Below are 11,724 nucleotides of genomic sequence, written 5' to 3'. Positions count from 1 at the left end.
GTTTGAGACCGACGCAAGCAGATTCAACCTCAAGTTTTGCCAGAGTTCGCTTGAGACTAACGCAAGCGGATTCCCCAGCAGTTTCTACCGACGTCCTGCTGCTTTCAATATTTCTTGTTTCCCCGCGAAGTTCGATTAAGTCTCAGGTATGGTCTCTTCTTATGGCTGGCGAGCTTCCTTACGTAGTCTAATGGACTTTAAACGACCCTCCCCGATAGTCGACAGACTCTAAAATGTTCCCCCACGACAGGTCCTTGGCTCAGACCCCTTGAGCCGCCTCGCGTCGCCATAGTCGTCAGGTTGTAATCTTCGATTGACCTGATGGCTATACTTTGACTTTCGCCTTGTCCAAGCCTCAGTCAAAGTGGGGGCTCTGTAGACACCTCATTTCTACACCTCCCGCAAACCACCCGGTGATGATTGGGCCGCATGTTTGATTCGCGGAGCGATTTGTGACAGTTCGTAAGATTATCGTCAAGTGTTTGCTCAAATATTAACGTCAACCTCTTAGTTGTCATCTACGTCCTGATACGGTCGTTTTGGCAGTAATTAGAGTACATTCGGAGTCCGGGTCAAAAACCGTCTCCATTTTCTGATAACTGTTAAATCCCCGAGTCGGAATGTTCTGGAATGTTCCGGATATTTCTATTCCTTATTTCACAAATTTTATCTTTTGGCAAATAATATCCCGTAATATTCATAAGATAATCGAATTATTTCCGTCCTACCATAACTCAAACGCGGAAATCTTTCTTCAGCAGGAGGAAACCTCCTGGAAATAGACGCAAGCAGAGTCTTTGCGCCTCTTCCAAGGGACGCGATGGGTCGCGCTCCTCTTCCCAGGCCCTTCTTTGCATGATTTACGTATCTTTTTCATATCTTTCCGAGATTCACTTCCAAAGAGTCTCCGAAACCCTATTCCTTCACGTGATTAGTATAAATAGGAGCCTTCGTTCCTCATATTTCTCACGCGAGTGTCCGCCCTTCTCTTCTCCCTTTGCATTCTAGACTTCGTTCTTACTAATTGGCGCCTACGTGCTTGGACTTCCGACCACGTAAGCTCGGATCTTTCCGCGTACCAGCCTCTCCGTTTGCATGACCGACCAATTTGACCAACTACACTCAATCAACTTTAATTAATCAATCGTTTTCCTCTTACGAGGGCACTCTCTTTGCATTCGCGTCGAGCATCACTAATCGATATCTTAGTTCATCTCGTTCCGTCAACATGTAAGTCTGAGGGTGTATAATTCTCTTTATTTATTGTATTTTACCTTATCGTATCACCATTGTAAGGTTTATGTCGAAAACACCATTAAAACCGATTTCTAAAACCGTGCTTTAAAACTCTGTTTTTGTGGATTTCCAGTAGACAGACGTCGAGAAAAGACGCGCAAGCTCGCTGCGCTCTCTTGAAGGAGAGCGCAGATCCCGCTGCGCCTCTTCGTGAGGCTGCCGCTGATTCTCGCTTCTTTTCTTCTTCTTAAATCCTCTCGTAATTCGTCTTTCTTATTTGTTTCCGTATGTTTCTCTTTAATTCGTTCACATGATAGTTTAATAATTCACATGTATATAATTCATCACTCCTCCACATGCTTTAATTGTCATAAATCCGACTTAAATCTCAAGTAATCAATATTTGTGGGTTTTCGTCATAAATTCAATCCGGGTTTTAGAGATTCAATTTCATCAATATTGAGTTTCTGGAATTTACCTTTGATATATTTGCATCCATATTCATTATTAATTCGTCATATTCATCATGTTTAATCTAATCAATTAATTAGTTAGTATTAATTTGTTCATTAATCATTAATCATGTAAATAATTCGTCTAATTCCGTCTCATCCATGTTTATCGCTTTTATGACCCATTCATATGTTAATTAACCTATTAATCACTTCCATCCGAGTAGATATAATCTAATCGATCATTAAATTAACAATTAACATTAACGATTTGCAGTTCCGGCTTCACAGCCAGAACTCACCCTTGGAACAGACGCAGCAACTGCTGCGCCTCTTCCAGAGGGCGCAGTCGCTGCTGCGCCTGTTCCAAGATGAGTTCTGTCCCTGAACTCCGTTGTTGCCTTGACCTAGTTTCATTAGCTTACATATTAATTAACTATTAACCGTAATATCACGTTAATTCCTGTTCGTTTATTTCATTAATTTTATTCTTTTATTCTTTTATTCCTTTTTCTCAAATTATCCGTTTTAAAGGTATTTTCGACATAAATCGCCTAATCCAATGTAATTATTGTAATTTTCATTGTTGTAATTTATCGTTATTGTATTTCTTTTATTGTTTGTATGTTTCTCACATGTAATTGAACTTAAATCCAACTTCGACCCAATTGTATGCTAATTACGTGTGTCAACCGACTTAGTCTAACCTTCACATGTTAGGATTAATCTATGGATGTTGCATTTCATGCATATAGCCGACGATATATCGAGTACGAATAATTTCCCTAATCATTAATAGAGGCCGCTATCGAGGCGGGCGAGATTAGGTGTTCGATCAAAAGAGCTTCCTAATACGTACCCTCACCCCTTACTCCAGATCTCCGTGAGCACCCGTGTTCATTGGCATCCACGAGAGTCATTCTAGACATAGAATGCTAAGGGTAACGATTGCTTAGTGTTCATATCACTACTTTGTGTCTTGACATGACACGAGGTATTCGAACGGTTCCAATTTCCCATAAAAATTGGTGGCGACTCCATACAAAATGCAAACGCTTGTCTTCGTTTCTCACCAAGCGCCCCCGTGGGCGGCCCGCTGTCCACAGTTGTCATCTACGTGCCGATACGGTCGTTTTGACAGTAATTAGAGTACATTTGGAGTCCGGGCCTAAAACCGTCTCCATTTTCTGATAACCGTTAAATCCCGAGTCAGAATGTTCTGGAATGTTCCGGATATTTCTATTCCATATTTCACAATTTTTATCTTTTGGTAAACAATTTCCCGTAATATTCGCATAAGATATTAAGGAAAACCGAATTATTTCCGTCCTACCATAACTTAAACACGGAAATCTTTCTTCCGCAGGAGGAAACCCCTTGGGAACAGACGCAGCAGGTGCTGCGCCTCTTCCCAGGCCCTTTTCTGCGTATTTCTCGTATATTTTTCATATCTTTCCGAGATTCACTTCCAAAGAGTCTCCGAAATCCTAATTCCTCCACGTGATTAGTATAAATAGGAGCCTTCGCTCCTCATATTTCTCACGCGAGTGTCCGCCCTTCTCTTCTCCCTTTGCATTCTAGACTTTGTTCTTACTTTTTGGCGTCTACGTGCTTGAACATTCGACCACGTAAGCTCGGATCCTTCTGAGTACCAGCCTCGTTTGCATGACCGACCAATTTGACCAACTCCACATCAATTTAATTAATCTAATCGTATTCCTCTTACGAGGGCACTTTCTTTGCATTCGCGTCGAGCATCACTAATCGATATCTTAGTCCTTCTCGTTTCGTCAACATGTAAGTCTGAGGGTGTATAATCTCTCTTTTATTTATTGTATTTTAATTATTGTATCACAATTGTAAGATTTATGTCGAAAATATCATTAAAACCGATTTCTAAAACCTTCTTTAAAAACCCTTTTTACGGATTTCCAGAAGACAAACCGTAGAGAAAGGACGCAGCAACTGCTGCGCCTCTTCGAAGGAGCGCAGTTCCTGATGCGCCTCTTCGTGAGGCTGCCGCAGTTCCTGCTTCCTTTCTTCTTCCTTCGTCCTCTATAATTCGTTGCTTTATTTGTTTTCGTTTGTTCTTTAATTCTTCATCGTAATAGCACATTAATTTCACATGTATATCGTTAATCATCATCATTAATATGTTTTAATCATCATAAATCCGACTTAAATCCCTTGTAATCAATATTTGCGGGTTTTCGTCATTAAATTCAATTCCGGGTTGTAGAGATTCAATTCATCAATATTGGGTTTCTGGAATTCGTCTTTGATATAGTTTTCATCTGTCTTTTGTCGTATTTATCACATATTCGTCATTAATCCATTGTGTTTAAGCTAATTAATTGATTTAATTTGTTTAGCTTGTTAATATCTTTCACTCATGTAATTAATCCATCTTATATTAATTCGTTTAATTCCGTCTTATTCATGTTTTATCGTTTCTATGACTCAATCACATGTAAATAACCTACTAATCACTTCCATATGAGTAAATAAATTAATCCATCGTCAAATTCACCAATAAATATTAACAACACGCAATTCCGGCTTCACAGCCAGAATTCAGGTCAGGAACAAACGCAGCGTCTGCTTCGCCTATTCCAAAGGACGCAGCTCTGCTGCGCCTGTTCCGGGTTGAATTCTGTCTCTGAACTCCGTTTTTGCCTTGACCTAGTTTATTTAGTCTACGTTTAATTGACTATTATTCGTATTATCGCTTTCTGTTTTGTCGTAATTCATTCTTTTATTCTTTTTCTCAAATTATCCGTTTTAAAGGCATTTTCGACATAAATCGCCTAATCCAATGTAATTATTGTAATTTTCATTATTGTAATTTATAATTATTGTGTTTCTTTTATAGCTTGAATGTTTTCACATGTAAATCAACCTTAAATCCTACTTCGATCCAATTGTTTGCTAAATTAATTGTTCACCGACTTAGTATTAATCTTCACATGCTAGGATTAAAACTTGGATGTTGCATTGCATGCATACAACCGACGATATATCAAGTACGAATAACTTCCCTAATCATTAGTAGAGGCCGCTATCGAGGCGGGCGGGATTAGGTGTTCGATCAAAAGAGCTTCCTAATACGTACCCTCACCCCTTACTCCAGATATCTGTGAACACCCGTGTTCATTGGCATCCACGAGAGTCATTCTAGACATAGAATGCTAAGGGTAACGATTGCTTAGTGTTCATGTCTCTACTTTGTGTCTTGACATGACACGAGGTATTCGAACGGTTCCAATTTCCCATAAAAATTGGTGGCGACTCCATACAAAAATGCAAACGCTTGTTTCTCTTTTCCTCCCAAGCGCCCCCGTGGGCCCCCGCTGTCCACAGTTTGGCGACTCCGCTGGGGATAATACACTTACGTGTAGCAAGGGTGAAACTTGAACAAGGTTAGGGAATAGTTTGTACAAGACAATTGTCGGTCTTCATAACTCGGTCTTCCTAGATCGTTTTATTCGGCCTTCCTAGGCTCAACCCAACCCATTCGACCAATCGTCCCGTCTAAACGGTCCTAATTCTTATTTGGGCCTAAGGATGGATAGCGATTGACGTCATCTATACCATGATGCTTACTCTTGTTTGTATCAAGGGCCTTCACTACTTGAGGAAATGGACTAGGAATCGGCCTTACTCTTGTTTGGTACGAGCCTCTCCACAGACTTCGGGTTTGATGGTTCGGTATGGCAACCCACCCTTTAAGCCAAAACCCTTTTAAATGCACTCAGCATCCCGTTATAATGCTTGTATAAATGTGTGTACCTTACGTGATCACCATTTCTAAACAAAACCATGACGATTTTTCAAAAAATCAAAACCCATTTTCAAACAAAATTTCGAAATAGACCTTCCAATTAACGCAAAATCCGGTCAAAACTCTGTCCGTTTGTCGTGTCAAAATTCGGGCCACAAGCCCATTTCAAAACCTCACTTCGAGTCCATTCCTACAACTACACTATAGTTGACTAGGACACACATTTTCAAAAACCTTGTCTTTCTTCAAAGCTCACTCAACACAAGTGGAACACACCCACTTCACGAGTCAAAACATTTCTTTCTTTTAGCAAGTGTGTTAGAATGGTCGATCGTGTTTTGATTCGTCGCCGATCTCTTATCCAGTTTTCAAGATGCCTGGATCCAGCGAAACAAATCTCCACCAACTTCAAGATGGTAATGATCAAATCCTAGCCGCGCTAGCCTAAATGCAAGTTACCCAAGACCAAGTCTATGACCGCCTTGAACTCATTGAGGGCCGTATCTATGCCGTAGAGGGAAGGTTGCCTCCTCATGAAAGTGAAGTACTAGGTGACTCCGATAACGAATCCAAGGATGAAAACCCTCTCATGGGGATGACTGTAGCTAAGAAAAGACTCCAATACTTAGAGGAGCAATTGATGTACCTTAAGGGGGATGACATTTATAGGGAGAATAATCGCAAGTATGAGGCCGTCAATTCCAAATTGCCAACTAACTTCAATATGACGGATATACCTAAGTTCAAGGGACACGAGAACCCTTTGAACCACATCCGTGCCTTCAAGGATTACATGTCTATCAAAGGCATCAAACCCGAGATGTTCTTAAGGATCTTTCCTTCATCTCTTGACACTATCCCGAAGCAATGGTTCTACTCCTTAGATCACAAGAAGGTCCCTACTTGGGAAGATGCCGCAATCGAGTTCTCTAAACAATACGCGGATAATGCCGAGATCCAAGTCAACATGCGCACTCTAGAGGTTCTTACCCAAAATGACAAAGAAGGATTCACCGACTTTCTAAGTAGGTGGAGGAAGACTAGCACCCAACTAGTTGAACGCCCGGATGAAGCTACCCTTGTGGAGAAGTTTGTGGATAATCTCAAACCCATCTATGCCAATCATTTGAGATACCAAAACATCAAAACTTTCAAGGACTTAACCGTACTAGGGACAAGGATTGAAGATGACATCCGTAAAGGACTCTTGTCCAAAACGGTAGGTCGAGGATATCAAGGTTCCACAAGTCGTTCATACGGCTCTACTAGCAAGACCGATGAAGTTAACCTTCTCGAACCATCCAAGAAAAGTACCCCACCAAGGAAATTCACAAATCTTGGGGACACTTACTCCAACGCTCTAAAAAGGTTAATGAAGCAAGGTAAACTCCAACCCATCGGACCTACTCCCGAACCCGAAAGGAAGTCCAAATTCTGGGACGAGAATTCGTACTGTGAATACCATAGGGGCAAGGGGCACGACACAGAAAAATGCTAAAAGTTGAAAAACGTGCTTCAAGACATGATGGTCGACTACCAATACCACCAGGAGGTAAACCCAACAACACTCAGAATCCTCTTAGGGTTCTAGTGATCACAAGTGACGAATCTACCTTAGGTTGCTCACACCTCATTTCTCCAATCGAAAATGAAATTTATGCAATCGAGAATGAAGGACTCTACTCTACTATCTCCTCTACCATTTCCGACTTCATCACATGGGCAAGGAGTGTGGATAGACAAGTTTGGGAATTATAAAATATGGTGACAACTCTACATGATCCCAACGCAACACCCGAAGAACATGAGCCACTAATTTTCTCTCAAAACGCTACTATGCAAGAAGTAGTCACCGTAGTTGATAAACTAGTCGACCAAATCATACGACTAGAAGGTAACATCATGAGAATGAGGGAACTAACTGCAATCAATGGAGTTTGGGCCGACGATGATGAGGACGAGTATCTCATTGAAAACTCCCTAGTCAAAGAAATAGTCCAAAATGGTGAAGACCAAGATGTGGACCACCTAACTCGTTCGGGTCGTCCATATCAAAGCACTACTCAAAATGGTCCAACCAACGTCATCACACCAAGTGACAACGAAGATGACTCCACTGATCATTTGCTCAAGCAATTACAGAAGACAAAGGTTGATCTTTGAGTCTGGCAATTAGTAGCAAGCTCATTCCCACATCGCCAAGCTTTACTGCAAGCTTTGGCCAAACTAAATGTAGCACATAACTCCACTCCTGAAGATGTAGTAAACTTGGTCTTCCAAGAATCACCGAAGCTAAGTAATCCTATTACTTTCTCGGACGAAGATCTGCCATCTTTTGGCGCTAGTCACAACCTTGCTCTATACATCACTGTCATTTGTCTAAAGAAGAATGTGCCAATGACCTTGGTAGATGATGGCTCTGCAGTCAACGTCATACCCCTCAAAACGACATATAAGCTAGGCATGAAAGAGTCGGATTGGACCCCTACAAATCAAGGTGTGCGTGCATATGATGGTACACGACGAAAAGTGGTAGGACTTGTTAACCTAACCGTAGCCACATGGCCAATCGAATGAAAGGTTAACTTCCAAATAGTGGACATTGAAGCTTCCTTCAACATACTTCTGGGAAGGCCGTGGATTCACGCTTCCAAAGCGGTAACATCCACCCTTCATCAAAAGATCAAGATCCCACTAAATGGCAAAGTAGTGACGATCACTTCGTTACCCATCAAGGCAATAATCGAAAAACAGTCGAACAATCAAGTCCTTGCGGATCCCGTATATGAACTTGGGGGCTTCCAAAGCGTGAGCGTCATAGAAAGCGAATTGGCACCCTTATACTATGATCCCTACTCCAACTTGGTGGTCAACCACATGCTCAAAACCCAGGGATACTTCCCTGGAATGCCTTTAAACCCTACTCGAAGAAACACCTTCGCACCATACAAGGAAGGCAACTCAAAGAGGATACCACTTGGACTAGGGTACAAACCCACAAAAAAGGAGGTTCTCGAAATGCTTGCTTAAGTCCAAAACCGTAAGCACGTAGGAGTCCAAATGAGACCCTATCTCCCTACTTTAAATGGGTACTTTGTTCAAGAAGGAAGTCTAGAACTCTTTCACGGATTTCCCGAACCTTGGCATTATCTCGAGAGGAAGCTAGCCGGAATCGAGATCTTTCACGATTGCTACTTTATCCCTCCAGAAACGGTTCCTACCGTCAAAACCCGTCAAGCACCTTGCTTAGACGAACAAGCTGTTAGCCTATTGTTTGGAGAAGATCGATTCGTTAGGGCCGCGCAGGATGAGATCATTACCATGATACTTCAAGACGATTGCTTTAACCCCACCACGTTAATCATAGAAACCAACGCAAGACAGCAGAAAGGATGGAGAAAATCAATCAAATGGACCAACAATCAAGGAAGACTCTTCAAGCTCACCACTGGAGAAGGAGAGATGTTCAAAGGAGAACCAGAAGACGATGAGTTCGAGTTGTAGTCGGAGTCTATAGAAGTCATTAGAGAGTCTACTCCTGTCGTCATCCCCACTCCCTTTGTTTCTCCTAGCTTAGCCTCGAGTAGTCACAGTAGTTCGGGAAATGCCCCAACCACGGTCCCTTTGCCGCCACTGACCATGGATCAGTTGGCTTCTTTGTTTCAACTTTACTCAAATTTTAATATGAATAAATCAGGTTCTGCTTACTCTTTGTGTTATCTTGAGTGCAATTCTGTTTACGATGATACTGAGGATGACCAAGACCCAGACTTGATCGAAATACCTCCCTACGTAGCCAAAGAAATACTACAAGAAGGGGAAGGGGGACCCGTAATAGAGGACACCGAACCCATCAATGTAGGAATCGAACTAGAACCCCAAGAACTTAGGATAGGGACTACCTTGAGCTCTACCGAAAGGGCTGATTTCATAGACCTCCTAAATGAATTCAAAGACGTTTTCGCTTGGTCCTACAAAGACATGCCAGGGATCGACAGGGATATCGCCGAACCTAGGATTCCGATTAAGCCAGGCTTCAAACCTGTAAAACAGAAGCTTCGACGAATGAGAACAGAATGGGCTCTAAAGATTAAGGAAGAAGTTGACAAACAATTCAAAGCCGGGTTCATCAAAGTTTCCGAGTATTCTGACTGGGTAGCTAACATAGTACCCATACCCAAAAAGGATGGGAGAATCCGTGTTTGTGTTGACTTTAGGGACTTAAACAAAGCAAGTCCAAAAGATGACTTCCCTCTACCTCACATCGACATATTGGTGGACAATACCGCTGACCACGCGTTACTATCCTTCATGGATGGGTATGCGGGTTATAATCAAATCAAGATGACCATGGAAGATATGCATAAGACCGCATTCGTCACTCAATGGGGAACCTATTGCTATACGGTAATGCCGTTTGGATTGATCAACGCCGGAGCTACATATCAACGCACCGCAACTACACTCTTACATGACATGATGCACAAAGAAGTTGAGGTATACGTAGATGACATGATTGTCAAATCCAAGGAAAGAGAGGGGCATATTGCGAACCTTCGCAAGTTCTTCGCAAGGCTACGAAAGTACAACATGAGACTCAATCTTCAGAAATGCACATTCGGGGTAACATCTGGCAAACTCCTGGGATACGTTGTTAGCCAACGAGGTATAGAAATGGATCCTTCCAAAATCAAAGCTCTGATCGAAATGCCACAACCTCAAACAGAAAAAGAAGTCGAGGATTCTGGGAAAAGTGCGGTATATAAGTCGATTCATATCGAAACTTACGATGATTTGTGAGCCTATCTTCAAGAAGCTCAAGAAAACAGACCACACCATGTGGGATGATGATTGTCAGAAAGCGTTCGACCGAATCAAAGAGATATTGGCTAAACCACCAGTGCTCATGCCACCACAACGAGATCAACCTCTTGGTTTATATCTCACAAGAATCAAATGACCATGGGTGCCATGCTGGCTCAACTGTAGGAAGTGAAGAAAGAGCTATCTACTATCTTAGTAAGAAGTTCTTGGAGTACGAGTGCAAATACTCACAACTCGAAAAGACATGCCTCGCTCTTGTGTGGGCAACGAAGAAGCTACGCCATTACATGCTTAGCTACTCCGTCAAAATATACTCCAAAATGGATCCAGTCAAATACCTCTTCGAGAAACCCGTCCTCAACGGACGTCTAGCAAGATGGACCCTGATGCTCTCAGAATTCGACCTCAAATACGTGCCACTGAAAGTTATAAAAGGTCGCGCCATCGCCGATTTTTTCGCAGAAAACCCAATCAATGACGCACAAACAATAGATACTTGGTCATTTCCAGACGAAGATATACTCCAGACTGATGTAGACTCCTGGGACCTGTCTCATTGGACTACAAGCGGCAGTGAGCTTAGGCATTAAAAACCTCCGAGTACATGGGGATTCATCACTGATCATCAACCAAGTTACAGGATCTTGGAAAATCCGAAGCGAAAGCCTCGCACCTTATCAGGCTAGAATAGACCAAGTCGCTCAATTCTTTGATCACGTAACCTACCTACACCTACCTCGGGAAGAAAATCAATTTGCAGACGCTCTTGCGAAACTTGTATCTTTGATTAATATGCCGGATCACATGGTGGAAATGCCTTTGTGCATCGAACGACGGGGTCGAGCGGCTTATGTCCACCAAATCACCAATGAAGAAGAGATCGCGCAGGAACCCTGGTTCCAAGCAATCCTGAATTTTAAGCTTAATGGTACCTATCCACCGGATATGGACAAGAGGGGACAACGTGCTATACGCCTACTAGCTTCCCAATACGTTCTCATGCAAGGAGAATTATACAAAAGAACACCTCTTGGTGTAGTCCTACGTTGCCTTGATCATTCACAGGCACGAAAGGTGATGGAAGAAGTCCACGACGGAGAATGCGGTCCTCACATGAGTGGGCCCATGATGGCGAAGAAAATCACACGTTTGGGATATTATTGGACCACAATGGAATCCGATTGCATCAAATATGTAAGACATTGCCACAATTGCCAAATCTTCGGGAATGTACAACATGTCCCTCCTTCATTGCTCTATACAATGACATCTCCTTGGCCATTTTCTGCTTGGGGAATTGACATAATCGGGAAGATAACCCCGGCCGGAATAGGAGGTCATTGTTTCATCCTAGTAGCAATTGACTATTTCACCAAATGGGTAGAAGCGGCTTCCTACACTAGTCTTACAGCTAAAAATGTGGCAAAGTTC

The sequence above is a fragment of the Silene latifolia genome, chromosome 10, assembly GCF_048544455.1.
Source record: "Silene latifolia isolate original U9 population chromosome 10, ASM4854445v1, whole genome shotgun sequence".
NCBI classification, from domain to species: domain Eukaryota; kingdom Viridiplantae; phylum Streptophyta; class Magnoliopsida; order Caryophyllales; family Caryophyllaceae; genus Silene; species Silene latifolia.
The sequence above is the reverse complement of the archived record's forward strand: the minus strand, read 5'-3'. Positions refer to the sequence as shown.